The sequence below is a fragment of the Pan paniscus genome, chromosome 14 (assembly GCF_029289425.2).
Source record: "Pan paniscus chromosome 14, NHGRI_mPanPan1-v2.0_pri, whole genome shotgun sequence".
Classification (NCBI taxonomy): domain Eukaryota; kingdom Metazoa; phylum Chordata; class Mammalia; order Primates; family Hominidae; genus Pan; species Pan paniscus.
In genome coordinates this window covers 111,528,850-111,552,669 of record NC_073263.2, presented here as the reverse complement: position 1 = coordinate 111,552,669, position 23,820 = coordinate 111,528,850, and the positions used below count along the sequence as shown (strand labels likewise).

The window sequence follows — 23,820 nt, the reverse complement described above, 5'->3', positions numbered from 1 at the left end:
GTCAATATTATAGTGCAGAATATTAAAGGGGGTTTCCATTTGAGACGGAGTCTTACTCTGTCACCTAAGCTGGAGTGCAGTGGCTCAATCTCTGCTCACTGCAACCTCCACCTCCCGGGTTCAAGTGATTCTCATGCCTCAGCCCCCCGAGTAGCTGGGATTACAGGCACGTGCCACTATGCCTGGCTATTTTTTTTTTTTTTTTTGTATTTTTGATAGAGACGAGGTTTCACCATGTTGGCCAGGCTGGTCTTGAACTCCCAGCCTCAAGCAATCCACCTGCCTCAGCCTCCCAAAGTGCTGGGATTACAGGCATGAGCCTGTAAGTATTATATTAATATTTATCTTTATATCCTAACTAATAGTAGTGGGTATCCCATTTAACAAGGGATTCTACTAAAAATATCATATTCAGTAGTCTCTTTTCACCCTTAATGACCTTTCAAGCCAAGACATTTCTCAAAATTCAGAGCTGTTAAAATATATCAGTATGTTAATATACTTTCAATATCTGTTTTATTGTTTTAATTTTTTAAAATTTTAAGTTAGTTTTTTATTACAAAAGTAATGTATGTATGCTTATGGACAAAGTTTCAAACGTTACTGAATGGCACAAAGTGAAAAGCAACATTTCTTTCTGAATCCCTGCCTTGTCCGTACAAGCTCACCACTCTGGACATTTTTTGGTGAGCATCCTTCCAGAAATGTTTACTCAAATGCTATTCTACTTCTGCAATTTGCTGCCTGCCTTCATGGAATATTACTTGGACCATTTTCCATGTCAGCAAATATATGTCTACCTCATTCTTTTAAAAGACTGTGTGCTGTTTGGGAGGGCATTCTATAATAATTTTAACAGACATCTATTTGTGAACACTTAGCTTCCTTCCAACTGTCTTTCCAGCTTCAGGAAATTGCTGCAGGGAACATTGTACAACATATACCTGCAGCCTTGATCAAGTATTAAGTACATTTCTGGAAGTGGAATCACTAGTATAAGGGGGGCTTGCATTTTGAATCGCTGATTGCTACTGTAAAAATGCCCTGCACGGGGGCTGTAGCCAATTCCACTCAAGTGAAAGGATGTTTGTTTATTCCCGGCCTTACTGAAAATTACCAAGCTCTTTATCTCGTTTTTTGTCTAGCAGGTAAAAACCTATGTCTTCTTTTTATTTAAAGTTCCTTTATAATTATATGTTAAATGTGTACATATTTTAATGTTTGTCTGTGTTTTTAAACTTTACTTATTTTTATGTAAGGTGATTTAAGTTTTTTTCTTCTGTCAATTTGTGAGTGGTATTTGCATAGTAAGGAAATTGGGTCTTGATATGTTTTCTATGTTGTAAATATTTTTAAGTGGATTTCTAATTTGTTTATGGTATTTTAAAAGCATGCATTAGTTTAATTTGTTTGATGTTTGCATAGTCATATATGCTAATCATGTTCTTCCTGACTTCTGGGAGATGATGTATTTTTAAAGCTACTTTGATTCTGTTCTCCCACTCTTTTCTCTTGCTATGTTGGTCATATTTTTTATTTGCAAGAGAAAGAAAAAAGGTTTTTTGTTGATTTTTTCCTTCAATTCTTTATCTCATCAAGGACAATTTTAAGGGGTATCATAGCCCTGCCGTACGCCGGAGGGGTGCAGTGAACTAAGGCTTTGCGTGTGCTGAGGACAGGATTACCTTGTTGAGATCCTCGCATGCATATATGATCACAGCCCAGGAGGGCAGCACAGCCAGGCGGCAGGTGAGGGCAGCCCAGGGCTTGGGAGATTCCTACATTTCAGGACGGCTTTGGTGCCTGCAGGTCACATATAATTTAATGTTTTCAGTTACACTGTATCAACTTTAAAAATAATTCGGTGAGGGAAGGAACCTCGATCTTGCCATCCTGGGGTTCTGGGTTCTGACCTCTGTCCTGGCATCCTGAAGGGTCTGATGATGTTTGCTGGATGTGTGGCAGCTCCAGGGCTCGGCTGCCTCTTTTTGGTTAGTTTCTTGTTCCTCCCAGTGACTGAAAACCCCTCCCTCCCTGGCTTTTTATAGAAGCTCAGAAAAGAGCTTATTTTGTGACTGCATCCGGACCTTGAGTTCTTTGGCTCTTGTGTGAGTGGATGGTGACACCAGGCCAGCTGGGGATTCTTCCCAGGCTGGGCTCACAGGCTGGGGCTGGGCACACGGAGCAGCTGCGGGAAAAGGATCTGGACACCAGCCCCCCAGCGTGTCACCTGCAGGAAGTTGAGGTGGGAACAGAGTGACGTCCAGGCATGTTCAGGTGAGGCCTTTGTCTTTTCTTTGCTTGCACAGTGGGACTTCATGCTCTAACTTGCATCGGGTGACCAGAAAATGGCAGAGGAGCCCCACCCTGGGCAGTGATTTTAATATTACAATGACATTAAAATGAGGAGAAAGGTGTGAGGGTCAGGCTGCAGTCCCTCTGGTCTTCAGGCAGCTGGACCTGGTCAGGTCCTTATAGGGAATGCCAGAGTCCTATTTCAGTGACCTCAGAAGGCATCACTCAAAGAGATAGATAGGTCCTTCCTTGTATGGTCAGGAATTCAGCCTGGTCAGCAGATTTAGGAGCACCCCCACCCCTTCCTGCTCCGTGACTCAGTCTACTTGTTAAGGGGTGCAAGCGGGGGAGGGAACATGCCTGGATGTGTGAGGGCCATCAGGACCTGGGTTGCTCTGTCACATGTCTGCAGGACCCAGTCTCTTTCCTATCCTGCCTCAATTTGACAGAAAATCAAGACACCTAAGAAATTTGGGATGAAATGTTGTTATGGAAAAAGTGAGGGATGACAGTCCATGAACATGACTTTAGGGACAATAAGGGGTCTAAAAATATCAGGCGAAGAACAACATCTCATCCATTTGAAAAGTGAAAAGTGGAATCTTGTTTGAATTTGTATTTCTTTGATGACTGGCAAGGGTAAATATTCTTTCCTTCCTTCCTTTCTCCTTCCTTTCCTTCCTTCCTTCCTTCTTTGAAACAGGGTCTCGCTCTGTTGCCCCGGCTGGAGTGCAGTGGTGCCATCATGACTCAATGCAGCCTTGACCTCCTGTGCTCAAGTGATCCTTCCAGCTCACCCTCCCCAGTAGCTGGGACTACAGGCGTACACCACCATGCCCAGCTACTTAAATTTTTTCTTTTTTTTTTAAGAGACAAGGTTTCCCTACGTTGCCCAGACTGGTCTTGAACTCCTAACCTCAAGCAGTCCTTCTGCCTCAGCCTCCCAATGTGCTGGGATTACAGGCATGAGCCACTGCACCTGACCAAGGGTAAATATTTTCTGTATGTTAATTACCTTCTGTATTTTTTGCCATGAAACTTAAAACCAATCCCTTTAAAACTTGTTTATATGGATGCTTCCATAAGCAATTCTTGACCTGTATTTAATGAAGCACGGATCTAGGCATTGCTGTGAAGGTATTCTACAGATGAGCTCAGGCTCTGCAATCAGTTAACTTGAAGTAAAGGAGATTACACTCTGTGATGTGGGTGGGCCTCACCCAGCCAGCCATAGGCCTTACTGTTAAAGACAGAGGTTTCCATAGAGGAAGACATTCTACCTCAACACGGCAGCACTGGCTCCTGCCTCAGTTTCCAGCTGCTGACCTGCACCACTGATTTTGGATTTGGCCGCCGCACAATCGCATGGCAAATTTCTTAAAATTGTCCTCTCTCTCATCTCCTGTTGGTTCTGTTCTTCTGGAGAAACCTGACTGATACGGTAATGGACAAGATCAGCAGCTGCGTGGAGCCCTATGTCTGAGCTAGGGATGAGGGCTTCGGAATGTCCTTCAGTGTTGACACTAAAACACATCTGCTATTTCTCGCTCATATCATTATCAACCAGCAGATCACCTTGCTCAGAATACTCTAGCCCTGTCATTGTTTTATAAGCTCAAAGAACAAAGAGCTGCCAGTATCTTAACCCCTCCCAAATCTAAATTAAAGGCGCCATTGGAAAAGAAAAATGGCCTAGATAGAGAGGAAGGGCAAGTACAGTAATTCACAACACCTTGTGCAGAGGCGAACATCTATGCTGACACAGACAAGCTCCTGAATGCCCCGTTTTGGTGAGACTGTGGTTTCCTCACTGAGCAGGGTTTTCTTCTAAAGACTGCCCTGACCCAACAGAGCCTTGAAGGTGTTTGTTGTCTGCTGACTGTGGATCAGGCATCTTGCTGGGCGCTGCAGAGGGCACAACACAAGTAAGGCACATAGAGCTCACAGGCAATGCTTATTTTGGTAGAAACATGAGCAAAGGGTGTTTCTGCTTTATTTGTTTTGTTTTTGCAAGGATTAGAGAGGAATCCAACTAGGTGCATTTGTTCAGAATGCAGGCTAAGGGGGATTCGACAGTCACTATGAGACCAGGTAGGACGGGATAGGGATATGAAGTGGAAGGATGACAATGGAGTCAGATGGAAGGAATGGAATCTATTGCTTAGGCTCCTGTGGCTTCACAGTTTTCTTCAACTGCGTTGCCTACACACTTTATAATAAAATTAAAATTAAGATGATGGCAATCAAATAAGCAATTCACAAGGGCAGATCTTGTTCTGCTTCATTATCTGATTCACTTCTGAGGAGCTTCCTGAAAGCCTGAAAAAAAAGAAGAAAAAGGAAAACACAGTAAGTGACCAAACTTTTGTTTCCAGAAAGTAAGAAAATACTAATTAGGACCCATTTATGAGACACAACAGAGTACTGGTGCTGAAGTATCCCTCTCCACATCAACAAGTAGAAACTGAACAGAATGCATGAAGCACCTGTTTTCAGACACTGAGGACCACAGCCAAGGGTGGGATTCCTGGCGGGTGCGTGGGGTGTGCTCTGGGATCGCTGAGAGGCTCTCTCTGGACTGTGGCATGAGCGGGTGGAGGCCATGTACAGCATGGTGGCCTCATGGAGTTGGGGACAGATGGTAGAGGTTGGGGTGTGTGAGGAGGTGGCCAGGTTTGCAGTGGGTGTATGACAGGATCTGAAGAAATCTGCGGAGAGTCCCCTTGAGCCTCATGGAGAACAAGGAACACTTGGAGCAGAATGGAGAGTCCAGAGTAGCCCACGCAGAAGGTTGGGGAGACCGCACTGCACACCCGCATTCAACAGGGACACAGAACGGCACGCGCCGTGCACGGGTCCCTCTCAGCTGCCAGGTAGGGCTATGCGGGGACTTCTCCAGCTAAACTTACACGGAAGCCTGCGAAAGTCAGCCAGTCCCACCGATAAATTCACTGCAGACCAAGCAAAACTCAGCAGCCCTTACATCTGACTGATGTCCATATGAGAGAAAAGAGAGGAGGACTTCAGAGACACCCACAGCTCCAACGACAGAGTCCAGCATTTCAGCAGGATGGCATCCTATAATGTTAAACGCACAATTAAAACAATCGCTAGAGGTGAAAAGAAGCAGGGAGATGAACACCATAACCAGGAGGGGAAACGGTCAGTGGAGACCTACCTGGATGTAGTGGGAATGTGAGAATGAGCAGACGAGGACTTAAAGCAGCTGATAGTTCAGAGACTTGAAGCAAAAGAGAAACAAAAAGGTGAATGGCTGGGGATTTTAACAAAAATTCCAAACTATTAAAAAGAATAAAACACAAATTCTAAAGCTGAGAAATATAATATGGGAAATAAAAAAATTTACTGGACTGGCTTACAACAGCTTGGATATGAGAGAAGAAAAGAATAGTGCCTTTGGATGCAGGGCAATAGAAATTATCCAAATGAAGAACAGGGAAAAACTGACAATAATTCTAGATGTGTGTGTGCCTGATAGCAGAGCTTCAAAATACATGAAGAAAATGGCATAACTGATGGAGAAATAGACAAAATCCACAAAGACAATTCCATGGCTTCAACATTTCTCTTTCAGTGATTGGTAGAACCAACAGACCAAAATTTGGTGAGAATAAAGCATATTTGAACATCACGGCAGAAAGAAAGTAAGTTATTTTCAGAAATCATGCTGGAACTGGATATCCATGTGGAAAAAAGGAACCTCAACTTCCATTTCCTACTCGCTGGGTTGACTCGTGTCCTCCAAAGGTTCACACCCACCTGGGACTTCAGAGAGTGACTGTTTGGAATTAGAGGCTTTGCAGATGTAATTGAAGATCTTAAGATGACTCATCCTGAATTTAGGATGAATCCTAAATCCAGTGACTGATGTCCATATGAGAGAAAAGAGAGGAGGACTTCAGAGAAACACATAGGAGGAAACCCAATAAAATGGCTATTTTTAAAAATTCTTATACTTTAAGTTCTGGGATACATGTGCAGAACGTGCAGGTTTGTTACATTAGGTATACACGTGCCATGGTGGTTTGCTGCACCCATAAACACATCATCTACATTAGGCATTTCTCCTAATGCTATCCCTCTCCTAGCCGCCGACCCCCAACAGGCCCCCATGTGTGATGTTCCCCTCCCTGTGTCCATAGGTTCTCATTGTTTAACTCCCACTTATGAGTGAGAACATATGGTGTTTGGTTTTCTGTTCCTGTGTTAGTTTGCTGAGAATGATGGCTTCTAGCTTCATCCATGTCCCTGCAAAGGACATGAACTCATCCTTTTTTATGGCTGCATAGTGTTCCATGGTGTGCCATTTTTTTTTTATTATACTTTAAGTTCTAGGGTACATGTGCACAATCTGCAGGTTTGTTACATATGTATACATGCGCCATGTTGGTGTGTTGCACCCATTAACTTGTCATTTACATTAGATATATCTCCTAATGCTATCCCTCCCCCCTCCCCCCACCCCACAACAGGCTCCGGTGTGTGATGTTCCCCTTCCTGTGCCCAAGTGTTCTCATTGTTGAATTCCCACCTATGAGTGAGAACACGTGGTGTTTGGTTTTTTTGTCCTTGCGATAGTTTGCTGAGAATGATGGTTTCCAGCTTCATCCATGTCCCTACAATGGACATGAACTCATCATTTTTTATGGCTGCATAGTATTCCATGGTGTATATGTGCCACATTTTCTTAATCCAGTCTATCATTGTTGGACATTTGGGTTGGTTTCAGGTCTTTGCTATTGTGAATAGTGCCGCAATAAACATATGTGTGCATGTGTCTTTATAGCAGCATGTTTTGTAATCCTTTGGGTATATACCCAGTAATGGGATGGCTGGGTCAAATGGTATTTCTAGTTCTAGATCCCTGAGGAATTGCCACACTGACTTCCACAATGGTTGAACTAGTTTACAGCCCCACCAACAGGGTAAAAGTGTTCCTATTTCTCCACATCCTCTCAAGCACCTGTTGTTTCCTGACTTTTTAATGATTGCCATTCTAACTGGTGTGAGATGGTGTCTCATTGTGGTTTCGATTTGCATTTCTCTGATGGCCAGTGATGATGAGCATTTTTTCATGTGTCTTTTGGCTGCATAAATGTCTTCTTTTGAGAAGTGTCCATTCATATCCTTTGCCCACTTTTTGATGGGGTTGTTTGTTTTTTTCTTGTAAATTTGTTTGAGTTCATTGTAGATTCTGGATATTAGCTCTTTGTCAGATGAGTAGATTGCAAAAATTTTCTCCCATTCTGTAGGTTGCCTGTTCACTCTGATGGTAGTTTCTTTTGCTGTGCAGAAGCTCTTCAGTTTAATTAGATCCCATTTGTCAATTTTGGCTTTTGTTGCCATTGCTTTTGGTGTTTTAGACATGAAGTCCTTGCCCATGCCTATGTCCTGAATGGTATTGCCTAGGTTTTCTTCTAGGGTTTTTTTTGTTTTTTTTTTTTTGAGATGAAGTCTCACTCTGTCCCCCAGGCTGGAGTGCAGTGGTGAGATCTTGGCTCACTGCAAGCTCTGCCTCCCAGGTTCACGCCATTCTCCTGCTTCAGCCTCCCAAGTAGCTGGGACTACAGGCGTCCACCACCATGCCTGGCTAATTTTTAGTATTTTTAGTAGAGATGGGGTTTCACCATGTTAGCCAGGCTGGTCTTGATCTCCTGACCTCCTGATCCACCCGCCTTGGCCTCCCAAAGTGCTGGGATTACAGGCGTGAGCCTCCATGCCTGGCCCTCTTCTAGGGTTTTTATGGTTTTAGATCTAACATTTAAGTCTTTAATCCACCTTGAATTAATTTTTATATAAGGTGTAAGGAAGGGATCCAGTTTTAGCTTTCTACATATGGCTAGCCAGTTTTCCCAGCACCATTTATTAAATAGGGAATCCTTTCCCCATAGCTTGTTTTTGTCAGGTTTGTCAAAGATCAGATGGTTACAGATGTGTGGTATTATTTCTGAGGGCTCTGTTCTGTTCCATTGGTCTATATCTTTGTTTTGGTACCAGTACCTTGCTGTTTTGGTTACCATATCCTTGTAGTATAGTTTGAAGTCAGGTAGCATGATGCCTCCAGCTTTGTTCTTTTGGCTTAGGATTGTCTTGGTAATGCGGGCCTTTTTTTTGGTTCCATATGAACTTTAAAGTAGTTTTTTCCAATTCTGTGAAGAAAGTCATTGGTAGCTTGATGGGGATGGCATTGAATCTATAAATTACCTTGGCCAGTATGGCCATTTTCATGATATTGATTCTTCCTATCTATGAGCATGGAATGTTCTTCCATTTGTTTGTATTGTCTTTTATTTCATTGAGCAGTGGTTTGTAGTTCTCCTTGAAGAGGTCCTTCACATCCCTTGTGAATTGGATTCCTAGGTATTTCATTCTCTTTGAAGCAATTGTGAATGGGAGTTCACTCATGATTTGGCTCTCTGTTTGTCTGTTATTGGTATATAAGAATGCTTGTGATTTTTGCACATTGATTTTCTATCCTGAGACTTTGCTGAAGTTGCTTACCAGCTTGAGGAGATTTTGGGCTGAGTCGATGAGGTTTTCTAAATATACAATCATGTCATCTGCAAACAGGGACAATTTGACTTCCTCTTTTCCTAACTGAATACCCTTTATTTCTTTCTCCTTCCTGATTGCCCTGGCCAGAACTTCCAACATTATGTTGAATAGGAGTGGTGAGAGAGGGCATCCCTGTCTTGTGCCAGTTTTCCAAGGGAATGCTTCCAGTTTTTGCCCATTCAGTATGATATTGGCTGTGGGTTTGTCATAAATAGCTCTTATAATTTTGAGATACATCCCACCAATACCTAATTTATTGAGAGTTTTTACCATGAAGGGCTGTTGAATTTTTTCAAAGGCCTTTTCTGCATCTATTGAGACAATCATGTGGTTTTTATCTTTGGTTCTGTTTATACGCTGGATTATGTTTATTGATGTGCGTATATTGAACCAGCCTTGCATCCCAGGGATGAAGCCCACTTGATCATGGTGGATAAGCTTTTTGATGTGCTGCTGGATTTGGTTTGCCAGTATTTCGTTGAGGATTTTTGCATCAACGTTCATCAGGGATATTGGTCTAAAATTCTCTTTTTTTGTTGTGTCTCTGTCAAGCTTTGGTGTCAGAATGATGCTGGCCTCATAAAATGAGTTAGAGAGGATTCCCTCTTTTTCTATTGATTGGAATAGTTTCAGAAAGAATGGTACCAGCTTTTCCTTGTACCTCTGGTAGAATTCGGCTGTGAATCTGTCTGGTCCTGGACTTTTGTTTTGGTTGGTAAGCTATTAATTATTGCCTCAATTTCAGAGCCTGTTATTGGTGTATTCAGGGATTCAACTTCTTCTTGGTTTAGTCTTGGGAGGGTATATGTGTCCAGGAATTTATCCATTTCTTCTAGATTTTCTAGTTTAGTTGCGTAGAGGTGTTTATGGTATTCTCTGACGGTAGTTTGTATTTCTGTGGGATTGGTGGTGATATCCCCTTTATCATTTTTTATTTCGTCTATTTGATTCTTCTGTCTTGTCTTCTTTATTAGTCTTGCTAGCAGTCTTTCAATTTTGTTGATCTTTTCAAAAAACCTGCTCCTGGATTCATTGATTTTTTGAAGGGTTTTTTTGTGTCTGTATCTCCTTCAGTTCTGCTCTGATCTTAGTTATTTCTTGCCTTCTGCTAGCTTTTGAATGTATTTGCTCTTGCTTCTCTAGTTCTTTTAATTGTGATGTTAGGGTGTCAATTTTAGATCTTTCCTGCTTTCTCTTGTGGGCATTTAGTGCTATAAATTTCCCTCTACACACTGCTTTAAATGTGTCCCAGAGATTCTGGTATGTTGTGTCTTTGTTCTCATTGGTTTCAAAGAACATCTTTATTTCTGCTTTCATTTTGTTATGTACCCAGTAGTCATTCAGGAGCAGGTGGTTCAGTTTCCATGTAGTTGAGCGGTTTTGAGTGAGTTTCTTAATCCTGAGTTCTAGTTTGATTGCACTGTGGTCTGGGAGACAGTTTATTATAATTTCTGTCCTTTTACGTTTGCTGAGGACTGCTTTACTTCCAACTATGTAGTGAATTTTGGAATAGGTGCAGTGTGGTGCTGAGAAGAATGTATATTCTGTTGATTTGGGGTGGAGAGTTCTGTAGATGTCTATTAAACCCACTTGGTGCAGAGCTGAGTTCAATTCCTGGATATCCTTGTTAACTTTCTGTCTCGTTGATCTGTCTAATGTTGACAGTGGGGTGTTAAAGTCTCCCATTATTATTGTGTGGGAGTCTAAGTCTCTTTTTATGTGCCACATTTTCTTTATCCAGTCTATCATTGATAGGCATTTGGGTTGGTTCCAAGTCTTTGCCATTGTGAATAGTGCTGCAGTAAACATATGTGTGCATGTGTCTTTATAGTAGAATGATTTATAATCCTTGGGTATATACCCAGTAATAGGATTGCTGGGTCAAATGGTATTTCTAGTTCTAGATCCTTGAGGAATCGCCATACTGTCTTACACAATGGTTGAACTAACTTACACTTCCACCAACAGTGTAAAAGTGTTCCTATTTCTCCACATCCTCTCCAGCATCTGTTGTTTCCTGACTTTTTAATGATTGCCATTCTAACTGGTATGAGATGGTATCTCATTGTGATTTTGATTTGCATTTCTCTAATGACCAGGGATGATGAGCTTCTTTTCATATGTTTGTTGGCCACATGAATGTGTTCCTTTGAGAAGGTCTGTTCATATCCTTTGCCCACTTTTTGATGGGGTTGTTTGATTTTTTCTTGTAAATTTGTTTAAGTTCTTTGTAGATTCTGGATATTAGCCCTTTGTCAGATAGGTAGATTGTAAACATTTTCTCCCATTCTGTGGATTGCCTGTTCACTCTGATGATAGTTTCTTTCACTGTGCAGAAGCTCTTTAGTTTAATTAGATCCCATTTGTCAATTTTGGCTTTTGTTGCCATTGCTTTTGGTGTTAATCATGAAGTTTTTGCCCATGCCTATGTCCTGAATGGTATTGAAAATGGCTAATTTTTTAAAAACCTGAAAACAGCTATTGGTGAGGCTGGGTAACCACAGGAGCTCTGGTGTCCAGCGCACCCCTTGACTAGACTCTACTCCCTCTGCGGGTGTGGCACAGTGTATTCATCTTGGCAAGCTCAGCCTACCATAAAAGGATATTCAGTAACTGTCTGCTAAATCGGGGAATGAAGTTGGAACTGTGCAGTGCATGGCTGGCCCCTCCCATGAGGTCACTCAGGAGTTGCTCATTCTCATTTGAAGGGAGGTTGTCGTAACATAGTTTTATCAATGGTTCAGTTGGCAAGAGTACGTTTACTGGTGCGAATACAAATGGATTTGTCTGGAGAGCAGTGGGAGAGAGGCCAAAGGGAAATTGTAGTCAGGCTACTTGAGGGCTGTGGGCGGGTGAGCAGGAAGCTGGATCACAGATATGGAGAAGGGGAGGGAGTCCACCAGCTCAATTCAAGTCAGGAGCAGGGGACGAGGAGAATGGGGTGGCCTGGAAATAAGGCCATTTCAACCACCGTCTGTTTCCTGCAGATCTTTTCGAAGCCCCCCACCCCACCACCTTTTTAAAATCTCCTGTGGTTTTGTGTACTTCTGCCTACATGGGTGTTTTTAATGCTGGTATTTACAGACTGTGTGTGTTTGTTTTATCTTAAATCTCTTACAAGAACTCAAGCATAAAGCACTCCAACAATTTTTAAAAATTAAACTAGTTTGCATGATTGCTTTGGAGGGCCTGGAGAAACAATCTCAGAAACAGTGGGTGCAGCAGTTTCTATATTAATTTTTCTACTATTGTACACTCTTTCTCTTCTAGAGCAGGCAATGAGAGTAAGAATCGTTAGACCTCAATTTTTTTGAAAGTAGGCTTGACATTTTGCATTTTATTTATCTTGTATTTTGAAAATTACTATGATTTGAACATAATAGTTTATGATACGTATGATCGTGCCTTGGGAAATGTATGGGCTGAGTTTTGGAGAATTAAAATCTATTGGTCAGATTTGACAAGTGAGTACAATCACTCCTAATTATACAGAAGTGCTTTCGAGACCACTGTGCACGCGAATAAACTTTACAATCCTGGCTGTTGGGCAGAATCTAAGCTGTCCATTTACAACAAGCATTTTCCAGGCCCAGTGTTGAGATATGAAAGGGCTCCCCCCAGACTTTCAGTCCAGCTCAATGTTTCAAGCTTTCTGCATTAGACCATGAGCACCTACAAGGGCTGTTTGGATATATATATATTTTTTTCTTTTTCTTTTTTCTTTGAGATGGAGTCTGTCTCTGTCGCCCAGACTGGAGTGCAGTGGCGCCATCTCGGCTCGCTGCAAACTCCGCCTCCCGGATTCATGCCATTCTCCTGCCTCAGCCTCCCGAGTAGCTGGGACTACACGCCCGGCTAATTTTCCTATTTTTAGTAGAGATGGGGTTTTGCCGTGTTAGCCAGGATAGTCTCGATCTCCTGACTTTGTGATCGACCCGCCTTGGCCTTCCAAAGTGCTGGAATTACAGGCGTGAGCCACCACGCCCGGCCTGTCTGGACATTTTTAAGGAGGATTAGGGGATCGGGACGGGCTCTCTTGGTTAAGGAGAAGAAGCTTTATTTTCCTTTTTTATTTTGTAGAGACCATGAAATAAGACATTGCTCAAAAGTGTCCTATCAGGGGGCAACCACCAAGCAGGAGAGGAGGGCTACCTCCTTCCCAAGCGCTGTTTCAACTGGACCCACCTCCTACTCCCCCTCTCCACAGGACAGTGCCTGAAATGCCACTCTAAGATTCAATTCTTGAATCATAAGACTGTTCCAAGCAAGAAGTAGATAATTAAAAAGTGTTTTTTTGCGTTGGGCAAATCCTGTGAAATTGCAAATATACTTACCGGTTATCAATGCTGGAGAGTGGGGGATATTACACAACTTTTTTTTTTTTTTTTTTTTTTTTTTTAAGTGAAAGGAAGTTTGGACCGAGAAGTCAAAGTCCTTCCCTCTGCGTGTGGACTTCAGTGGAACTCTCAGGTCACAGAGATTCAGGGTGGTCAGAGGCGGTTTGATGTTTTGGGGAGAAAGAACAGCCGTGAAGGATTCTGTGATGCAGGAGAAGGTGGGAGGCCTCAGGACAGAATCAGCAGGTCACCATGCTTTCCTGCGTCATCCACCTGCGGGCCTCTAATGTGTTTCTATGAAGTTTGCATTAAAGTTTCAGCCACTATTTTTCAGAAACATGGTCAACCTCTCTTTCCCTCCTCTATCTGCTGATAGAGTTCTACAGAAAACAAGGGAATGACTTGAGGAGGTGAGGTAATGCGAAAGGGAGACAGGTCTTTTGGGTTTCTTTCTCCATCGGCTCAGCTGTCAGAATTGCAATTTTGTTTAAATAATTTCTTACGCTCAAATTTATTCATCCATTAAAAGTTGCCATAAATGAAATGCAACTGCCATTTCTTATAGGGGGATTCTGAAGGTTGTTGGTGGATTCCTAGAATGTAGCCCGCAGAACTGTGCCTGGAACGATACCGGATCACTGCAAAAGTACAGCGAACAGGGTCGCTTTGAATATTAAAGGAGGACTTTTTCAAAGTGTATAGAGAGCAGTCAAAAGATCGCCACAGTTGCTCTGTGTTTTCGTGAGCCAGCTTTCTCGGAAGGTGAGCTGGTTCCGCTCTGCCTGGGTTTACTGTTTCGGAGGAGTGGTTCTCAGCTGCCGGACTGGCATAGTCCTGTGTTCACACAGTTTCCTAATCCTGAAACCAGCAATCACAAAGTCAGTTTCTCATCAAGAGATCAAAGTCATTCATTTTGGATACAATCATATTTTCAGGCTAAAGGGAAGGTTGGGAAGGTCAGGCATTAGAATGCTGGAGGAGTGTCCTTGGCAGAGAAGGTAAGATTGCAGACCTTGTTGTTTTTTTCTGTCTCCTTTGAGGCTCAGACGGTCTTGGAGAAACCCAGTCCGGTATTTGGTCTGAGTGACAAATCCATTGCATTTTTAATTACTGCATATCATAGGCGGTGAGACGAGACGGGTAATGATGATTATTCAGCTCAAGAGACTGGGAAGTAGTCATCTGGGTATAATTAGGGAAACGGCTGCTATCTAAATACATAACTTAGTGTAGGTCTCCAACGTTACACACTCTCAACATCCCATTAATGTGTGAAGTGATGGAGGACCCTGTCATATGATTTTAGAAGCTGCTTTGTCTGAATGCCCCCTCCCCCTCCAATGCTCGAAGTCTTGCTGAGAATTTTAAGTAAATCTGTTTTCAGTTAGATTTCGCTCAACGCAAGCAGTTCTGTTTTGTAAGTTCTTCAAGTCAGCTAAATGCATAGCGAAACTGGTGTTTCCGTGTGAGTTAGACTCCCTGGTGGTGATGAATGCAGCTGTGAAGTGTTCTCCTGGGAGAGGTGGGGGTGGAGGTGAAAGCGCATCTCAGAATCCCGCGCTCATCCACGCTGCGGCAGTGACTCTTGTTTCCGGACCAACTGGGCCACTGGCGTGCTTGGTGGTGAGGACTGAGGGTCCCTAGGTCATATGTGATTGACTTCTAGAAAGTCCCTAGACTGTTACATGAGGAATTGCATTTTCAAAGGAGATCTTTGAACGATCTGCCCCAGAGATTGAACAACATCAATTAACAGGAATGCAGTGGGCAGAGGACCCAAAGGGTTTCATTTTCTGTCTTTTTTAAACAATCAAAATGAAAAGGTGAGTGAGTGGTCACTGTGCCTAAAGATACATCTGTTTTTAAAAAGTCCTGTAAAAAGTCAAGAATTAATGGAATGGCTGTATTTGTGTTTACGTTTTTTAGTCAAGGAGTGCTGAGATATTTTTCCCTCAGGAAAGAGGTAGAATTCATGCTTCCTGAAAACCATTTTCTTGATGCTCAGTGGAAAGTGAACCCTAAAATTGTGTGGTCTATGGGAAATAACAATGGCTAGGAGATGAGGAGCAGCCTTTGTTTCCTTTTAAGTTTGTTTCCTATTATTCACACGTGTACTTTTCTGGGATTTTGTGAACATTTACAATTCACGTGAGATAAATGAAGTAGCGTATTTCCCCCTCTGTAGCTAGCATGATTTGCAGGTTCTTAAAGAAGTTCAGACTGTGTGTGTGTATCTGTGTGTGTGCGACTATGTGTGGTGTGTGTGTGTGTGTATGTCTGTGTGTGGGGTGTGTTTGTGTGTGTGTATGTGTCTGTGTGTGGTGTGTGTCTGTGTGTGGCGTGTGTGTCTTTGATGTGTGTGTGTCTCTCTGTGGTGTGTGTGTGTGGTGTGTGTGCCTGGGTGTCTGTGTGTGTGTGGTATATGTGTGGTGTGTTTCTCTCTGTGTGTATGGTGTAAGAATGGTGTGTGGGGGGTATGTGTGTTTGTGTGTCTGTGTGGTGTGTGTTTGTGTGTGTATGTGTGTGGTGTCTGTATGTGTTTCTGTGTGTGTGGTGTATGTGTGGTGTGTGTTTCTGTGTGGTGTGTGAGTCGCTCTGTGTGTGGTCTGTGTGTGTGGTGTGTGTCTGTATTTGTGTGGTGTGTGTGTGTCTGTGTGGAGTGTGTGTGGTGTGTGTGGTGTGTGTCTCTGTGTGTGGTTTGAGTGTCTGTGTGGTATGTGTGTATTTGTGTGTATATGTCTGCGTGTTGTGTGTGTTTTGTGTATGGTGTGTATGTGTGTGTGGTGTGTATGTCTGAGTGTGTGGTGTGTGTGTGGTATCTGTGTGTGTGGTGTGTGTGTGGTATCTGTGTGTGTGCCTGTGTGCATGGTGTATGTGTGGTGTGTGTGTCTGTGTGATGTGTGTGTCTCTGTGTGTGGCGTGTGTGTGTGTGGTGTGTGTGTGCCTGTGTGTGTAGAATGTGTGTGTGGTGTGTGTCTGTGTGTGTGTATAGTGTGTGTGATGTGTCTGAGTGTGTGGTGTGTGTGTGTGGTGTGTGTGGCTGTGGTGTGTCTGTGTGTGGGGTGTATGTGTGGTGTGTGTGTCTGTGTGTGTCTGCATGTGTGTAGTGTGTGTGTGGTGTGTGTGTGTGTAGTGTGAGTGTGTGGTGTGTATGTCTGTGTGTGGCATGTGTGTCTGTGTGTGCAAGTGCCAATGGAGTGGCTATCTCAGTACATTTCCGGGGAGGCTGGGCTGTGGGGAAAGAGGCCAGGTCTTGCACAGCAGGGCCCTGAAGGGGACGACAGTTCCGGAGCAGGACGCCTAGAAGGTTGATGATGGTTGCCATGCTCTTCTGACAAGGCTGGGAAACAGGATGGGAGGGACGCGTCTATCCCTTCGGTGATGGCCGGCCGCATCAAGGAGTGTTTCTTGGAGATGTTTTTGAGGTTCTTGGGATGAGTTTCAACCTTCCTGCCAGCAACCACAATGTGATCTACCAAGGCCTCTGGAGTCCCCAAGTGTGGAGAACGGGATCTGCCCGCATGTCTCCCACTTAAGCCGGGAGGTTTCTGTGCAGTCCAAGAGCTCGGGGTGGGTGAGGGTTGGCAGGCATTCCGAAGCTGACAGTTGACCTGAGCCTTCACAAATGTCCTTCCTGCAGAACTCTTCAAGCTCGGTTTCTGTTGAGTGCTCTCGCCTTCTTTATAAGGACAGAAGTTAAAGACACAACCAATCCCCCAAGGGCTTCTTAAGTAAAGGACTCACGAGGGAACAGCTGATTCCCATTGGGGACCTTCACTTGCTCATTTGCGAGGAGGAGGCTGAGATGTTCTTTTCCAGTTTGAGCTGAGTGGGCAGATAAAACATTTTTTCAGGCAAGCGTGCTGAGAAAGCTTTCAAATCACACCACCTTTGTTGTTTTCCTCAAGATTGTTTTGGCTGTTTGGGGTCCTTTGTGGTTCCATAAACATTTTAGAATTACTTGTTTCTATTTCTGTGAAAAATGCCATTGGAATTTTGGTAGGAATTGCACGAATCTACAGATTGCTTTGGGTAATATAAACGTTTCAACAATATTAATTCCTCCAGTCCATGAGCACAGGATAGCTTTTCATTTATTCATGTCTTTTTCAATTTCTTTCATCAGTGTTTTACAGTTTTCTCTGTACAGATCTTGTAATTCTTTGGTTAACTTCATTCTTTTTTTTTTCTATATAGAGCCCTTACAAATTTATTTTTATTACTTGTTTTATTATTATACTTTAAGTTCTAGGGTACATGTGCACAATGTGCAGGTTTGTTACGTATGTATATGTATACATGTGCCATGTTGGTGTGCTGCACCCATTAACTCCTCATCTACATTAGGTATATCTCCTAATGCTATCCCTCCCCCCTCCCCCCACCCCACAACAGGCCCTGGTGTGTGATGTCCCCCTTCCCATGTCCAAGTGTTCTCATTGTTCAATTCCCACCTATGAGTGAGAACACGTGGTGTTTGGTTTTTTGTCCTTGCGATAGTTTGCCGAGAATGGCGGTTTCCAGCTTCATCCATGTCCCTACAAAGGACATGAACTCATCCTTTTTCATGGCTGCATAGTATTCCATGGTGTATATGTGCCACATTTTCTTAATCCAGTCTATCATTGTTGGACATTTGGGTTGGTTTCAGGTCTTTGCTATTGTGAATAGTGCCGCAATAAACATACGTGTGCATGTGTCTTTATAGCAGCATGATTTATAATCCTTTGGTTATATACCCAGTAATGGGATGGCTGGGTCAAATGGTATTTCTAGTTCTAGATCCTTGAGGAATCGCCACACTGTCTTCCACAATGGTTGAACCAGTTTGCAGTCCCACCAACAGTGTAAAAGTGTTCCTATTTCTCCACATCCTCTCCAGCACCTGTTGTTTCCTGACTTTTTAATGGTTGCCATCCTAACTTGTGTAAGATGGTGTCTCATTGTGGTTTTGATTTGCATTTCTCTGATGGCTAGTGGTGATGAGCATTTTTTCATGTGTCTGTTGGCTGCATGTCTTCTTTTGAGAAGTGTCTGTTCATATCCTTTGCCCACTTTTTGATGGGGTTGTTTGTTTTTTTCTTGTAAATATGTTTGAGTTCTTTGTAGATTCTGGATATTAGCCCTTTGTCAGATAAGTAGATTGCAAAAATTTTCTCCCATTCTGTAGGTTGCCTGTTCATTCTGATGGTAGTTTCTTTTGCTGTGCAGAAGCTCTTTAGTTTAATTAGATCCCATTTGTCAATTTTGACTTTTGTTGCCATTGCTTTTGGTGTTTTAGACATGAAGTCCTTGCCCATGCCTATGTCCTGAATGGTATCGCCTAGGCTTTCTTCTAGGGTTTTTATGGTTTTAGGTGTAACATTTAAGTCTTTAATCCATCTTGAATTAATTTTTGTATAAGGTGTAAGGAAGGGATCCAGTTTCAGCTTTCTACATATGGTTAGCCAGTTTTCCCAGCACCATTTGCTAAATAGGGAATCCTTCTCCCATTGCTTGTTTTTGTCAGGTTTGTCAAAGATCAGATAGTTGTAGATGTGTGGTATTATTTCTAAGGGCTCTGTTCTGTTCCATTGGTCTGTATCTCTGTTTTGGTACCAGTACCATGCTGTTTTGGTTACTGTAGCCTTACAGCATAGTTTGAAGTCAGGTAGCATGATGCCTCCAGCTTTGTTCTTTTGGCTTAGGATTGACTTGGCAATGCGGGCTCTTTTTTGGTTCCATATGAACTTTAAAGTAGCTTTTTCCAATTCTGTGAAGAAAGTCATTGGTAGCTTGATGAGGATGGCATTGAATCTATAAATTACCTTGGCCAGTATGGCCATTTTCACAATATTGATTCTTCCTATCTATGAGCATGGAATGTTCTTCCATTTGTTTGTATCCTCTTTTATTTCGTTGAGCAGTGGTTCGTAGTTCTCCTTGAAGAGGTCCTTCACATGCCTTGTAAATTGGATTCCTAGGTATTTTATTCTCTTTGAAGCAATTGTGAATGGGAGTTCACTCATGATTTGGCTCTCTGTTTGTCTGTTATTGGTGTATAAGAATGCTTGTGATTTTTGCACGTTGATTTTGTATCCTGAGACTTTGCTGAAGTTGCTTATCAGCTTAAGGAGATTTTGGGCTGAGACGATGGGGTTTTCTAAATACACAATCATGTCATCTGCAAACAGGGACAATTTGACTTCCTCTTTTCCTAACTGAATACCCTTTATTTCTTTCTTCTTCCTGATTGCCCTGGCCAGAACTTCCAACACTACGTTGAATAGGAGTGGTGAGAGAGGGCATCCCTGTCTTGTGCCAGTTTTCCAAGGGAATGCTTCCAGTTTTTGCCCATTCAGTATGATATTGGCTGTGGGTTTGTCATAAATAGCTCTTATAATTTTGAGATACATCCCACCAATACCTAATTTATTGAGAGTTTTTACCATGAAGGGCTGTTGAATTTTTTTCAAAGGCCTTTTCTGCATCTATTGAGATAATCATGTGGTTTTTGTCTTTGGTTCTGTTTATATACTGGATTACATTTATTGATTGGCATATGTTGAACCAGCCTTGCATCCCAGGGATGAAGCCCACTTGATCATGGTGGATAAGCTTTTTGACAGGCTCTGAAATTGAGGCAATAATTAATAGCTTACCAACCAAAAAAAGTCCAGGACCAGACAGACTCACAGCCAAATTCTACCAGAGGTACAAGGAGGAGCTGGTACCATTCCTTCTGAAACTATTCCAGTCAATAGAAAAAGAGAGAATCCTCCCTAACTCATTTTATGAGGCCAGCATCATCCTGATACCAATGCCTGACAGAGACTCAACAAAAAAAAAGAATTTTAGACCAATATCCTTGATGAACATTGATGCAAAAATTCTCAATAAAATATTAACTTCATTCTTAAGTATCTTACTCTTTTTGTTGCTATTGTAAGTGAGATTGTTTTCTTGGTGTCTTTTTTGAATAGATCGTTATTGGTGAAGCAGCATGCCACTGATTTTTTGTATGTTGATTTCGTATTCTGCTATTTTATTGAATTCATTGATTAGTTTTAACACTTTTTTTCTCCATGTTATCTGCAAAGTGGGATAACTTTCCTTCCTCCTGTCTGGTTTGGTTGTCTCTGATGATTTTTTTCTTGTCCGATTGCTCTTGCTATTACTTCTAATATTATGTTGAATAGAAGTAGTGAGATTGGGCATTTTTGCCTTGTACTAGATCTTAGAGGAAAAGCTCTGTTTTCCCTTATTGATTACAATATAAGCTGTGGAATTTTCACAAATAGCATTTAGTATGTTGAAGGAATTTTCTTCTGTACTTATTTTGTTGAGAGTTTTTATCATGAAAGGATGTTGAACTGTGTCAAATGCTTTTTCTCCATCGACTGAGATGACCATGAGGTTATGTGGTATGCCACACTGATTGATTTGCATATGTTAGTGGAGAAAGGATGGTTTCTTCAATAAATTGTGCAGGAAAACTGGATATACACATGCAAAGGAATGACACTGGGCTCTTATCTCACACCATACACAAAAATCAGCTCAAAGTGAATTAAAGACCTAAACAGAAGACTTGAAACTAAAACTCCTGGAAGAAAACATAAGAAGAAAACTCCTTGATATTGGCCTTAGCAATGCTTTTTTTTTTTTTTAATCACACCAAAAGCTCAGGCAAAAACAGCAAAAATAACCAAGTGTGACTATATCAAATTAAAAACTTTGCACAGCAAAGGAAACAGTCAGCAAAGGAAAGAGACAGCCTATGGGATGAGACAACATATTTGCAAACCATACATCTGATTAGGAGTTAGTATCCAAAACATATAAGGAACTTGCACAACTAAATAGCAAAACAAACAAACAAACAATAAAAAACCCAAAAAACAAAAAACAAATAATCCAATTAAAAAATGAGCAAAAGTTTGCAATAGGTCCTTCTTTTTTAAAAGAAGACATACAAATGGCCAACAGATAGACAAAACAGCCTCAACATCTCTAACCATCGGGGAAACGCAAATCAAAACCACAATGAGATAGCACCTCACACCTGTTAGGATGGCTGTTACCAAAAAAGCCAAGAGAGAACAAGAATTAGCAGGGATGTGGAGAGAAGGGAACCCTGGTGGGAATGTAAAAAAGAACTGCCATTATGGAAAACACTATGCAGTTTCCTCAAAATAATTAAAAATAGATCTACCACATGACCCAGAAATCCCTCTGTTGGGTATAAACCCAAAGGAAATGAAACCAGCACCTCACCAAGAGATCTGTGCTCCTATGTTACTGCGGTACTATTCACCATGGCCAAGATGGGGAAACCACCCCAATGTTTGTCAGTGAATGAATAGAGAAAGAAACAGTGGTGTGTGTGTGTGTGTGTGTGCCTGTGTGTGTGTGTACATGTCATCCTTAAAAAAGAAAGATATCTTGCCATTTGTGACAACATGGGTAAACCTGGGGGATGTTATGCTAAGTGAAACAGGCAGACACAGAAAGAAAAATATTTACATGATCTTACTTATATGTGGAATTTTTTTTAAAAAGTCAAATACATAGAAACAGAGTAGAATGTTGGTTACCAGGGGTAAGGAGGGGAAGAAGATAGGGAGATGTAGATGGAAGGGTACAAACTTTCAGGTATGTAGACTGAATAAGCCTAGAGCTCTGAGGTCCAGCAGGTGCAATAGAGTTAATTACATTTTTTTTGTGTGTGTATACTCAAAGTTTGCTAAGAGATTCGATTTTAGGTGCTCTTACCACATGCACACACGAGATCTCTAAGTGAGGTGATGAATGTTAATGTGTTTGACTGTAGTAATCATTCACTATGTGTATATGTGTCAAAATATCATGCTACAGATCTTAAATATATATACAATAATAATAAAAATAAAGACACATATAAAACATTTTAAAAAAACATAAAATCACATCACCTCTTCCCTTGGACTTGAGATTGCCTATAAGACATGAACTCCCGAATCTCTGGGCTGTCCCATTTAAGGTGAGAAAGGAACAATCCTCTGGGTGCTTTGTAGAAATCAAATAAGTGATTCAGGGTTGGTGTAGTGGAGTAAACTACTTTTGTTCAATCATTGCCCCTAGAACTTAATAGCTGTTAGACCTTTATATCGTGAATTCTCATTCTTGCATATAAAATGGAGATAACAAAATCCTTAATGCACTGATTACTTTTGAAGGGTTAGTGAGATATTTCAAGTAAAATTGCTCAATGCCATGCCTAACACAGAAAGTGCTTCATAAGGGCCAGCTGCAATGATGATGGCAATGATGATGACTCCATGAGAATGGGAAGATGGGGATTTGGGCACCTGCACTGGTCCTGCCAATGGGATGAATACCCCTGCGATGCCAGGCAAGTCATTTCCCCTCACTGACCCTCAGCCTTCTCACCTTTTTTTTTAATGTAGGACTAAGCCAGTGGATCACAAACATCCTGGAGAGCAGTGACTCTGTGATTCCATCAACAAGAATATGAAGGACTGAGAAGATCCCCAGCTCTGCCCATTGCACCTTCCCATTGAGAAGCAGCATGGCACCCTGGTGGCAGGGGCTGATACTCAGCCGGGCCAGGGTGCTCTCCTGTTAACCATAACCAAGCTCACAGGACATGGGATGAGCCCACTGTGTGACACAGGGAGCGGGACACAGTCTGTTAAGTCTTGCACAGCCACGCTGTGCCACGCAGGCAGGCCTTTCCTTGGCCTCCCTCTCCCTGCTCGTGCTCATGTGAACATCCACCTACGTGGATAGACTGTTTGGGCTTTGGTTCATTATTGCTCTGTGAATTCCTTGAACTTCCGCATCTGCCCAACCTCCCCCACCCCATTGTTTTCATTGTGTTTCACCAAATGGAAATTCTAGAGTAAGCATGTAAGTCCTCTCCCAAACTTGTTCACTGTTGAGAGTGCTAAAATGCTAACCCCAGATGCTAACTGAGGGGTAGGGTTACTTTATCTTTAGAGCACTGCGAATTGTATGTTAAGTGGAACTTAATGAAAAGATAGTTAATTGACCAACATGAATCTCCCCTGAACAGAATCTCCCCTGAACAGAATCTCCCCTGAACAGAATCTCCCCTGAACAGAATCTCCCCTGAACAGAATCTCCCCTGAACAGAATCTCCCCTGAACAGAATCATCTCCCCTGAACAGAATCTCCCCTGAACAGAATCTCCCCTGAACAGAATCTCCCCTGAACAGAATCTCCCCTGAACAGAATCTCCCCTGAACAGAATCATCTCCCCTGAACAGAATCTCCCCTGAACAGAATCTCCCCTGAACAGAATCTCCCCTGAACAGAATCTCCCCTGAACAGAATCTCCCCTGAACAGAATCTCCCCTGAACAGAATCATCTCCCCTGAACAGAATCTCCCCTGAACAGAATCTCCCCTGAACAGAATCTCCCCTGAACAGAATCTCCCCTGAACAGAATCTCCCCTGAACAGAATCATCTCCCCTGAACAGAATCTCCCCTGAACAGAATCTCCCCTGAACAGAATCTCCCCTGAACAGAATCTCCCCTGAACAGAATCATCTCCCCTGAACAGAATCTCCCCTGAACAGAATCTCCCCTGAACAGAATCTCCCCTGA

General features: G+C 42.3%; 1 long non-coding RNA gene across 1 annotated transcript; it reads left to right on the top strand.

Moving 5' to 3' along the window:
• The first annotated feature begins 1,308 nt into the window (after positions 1-1,308).
• Positions 1,309-23,382, top strand: LOC117975671 (uncharacterized). Its single transcript, XR_008620710.2, has 3 exons — positions 1,309-2,277; positions 2,999-3,284; positions 22,637-23,382. It is a non-coding gene; the product is annotated as an uncharacterized LOC117975671 (long non-coding RNA).
• The last annotated feature ends 438 nt before the right edge of the window (positions 23,383-23,820 follow it).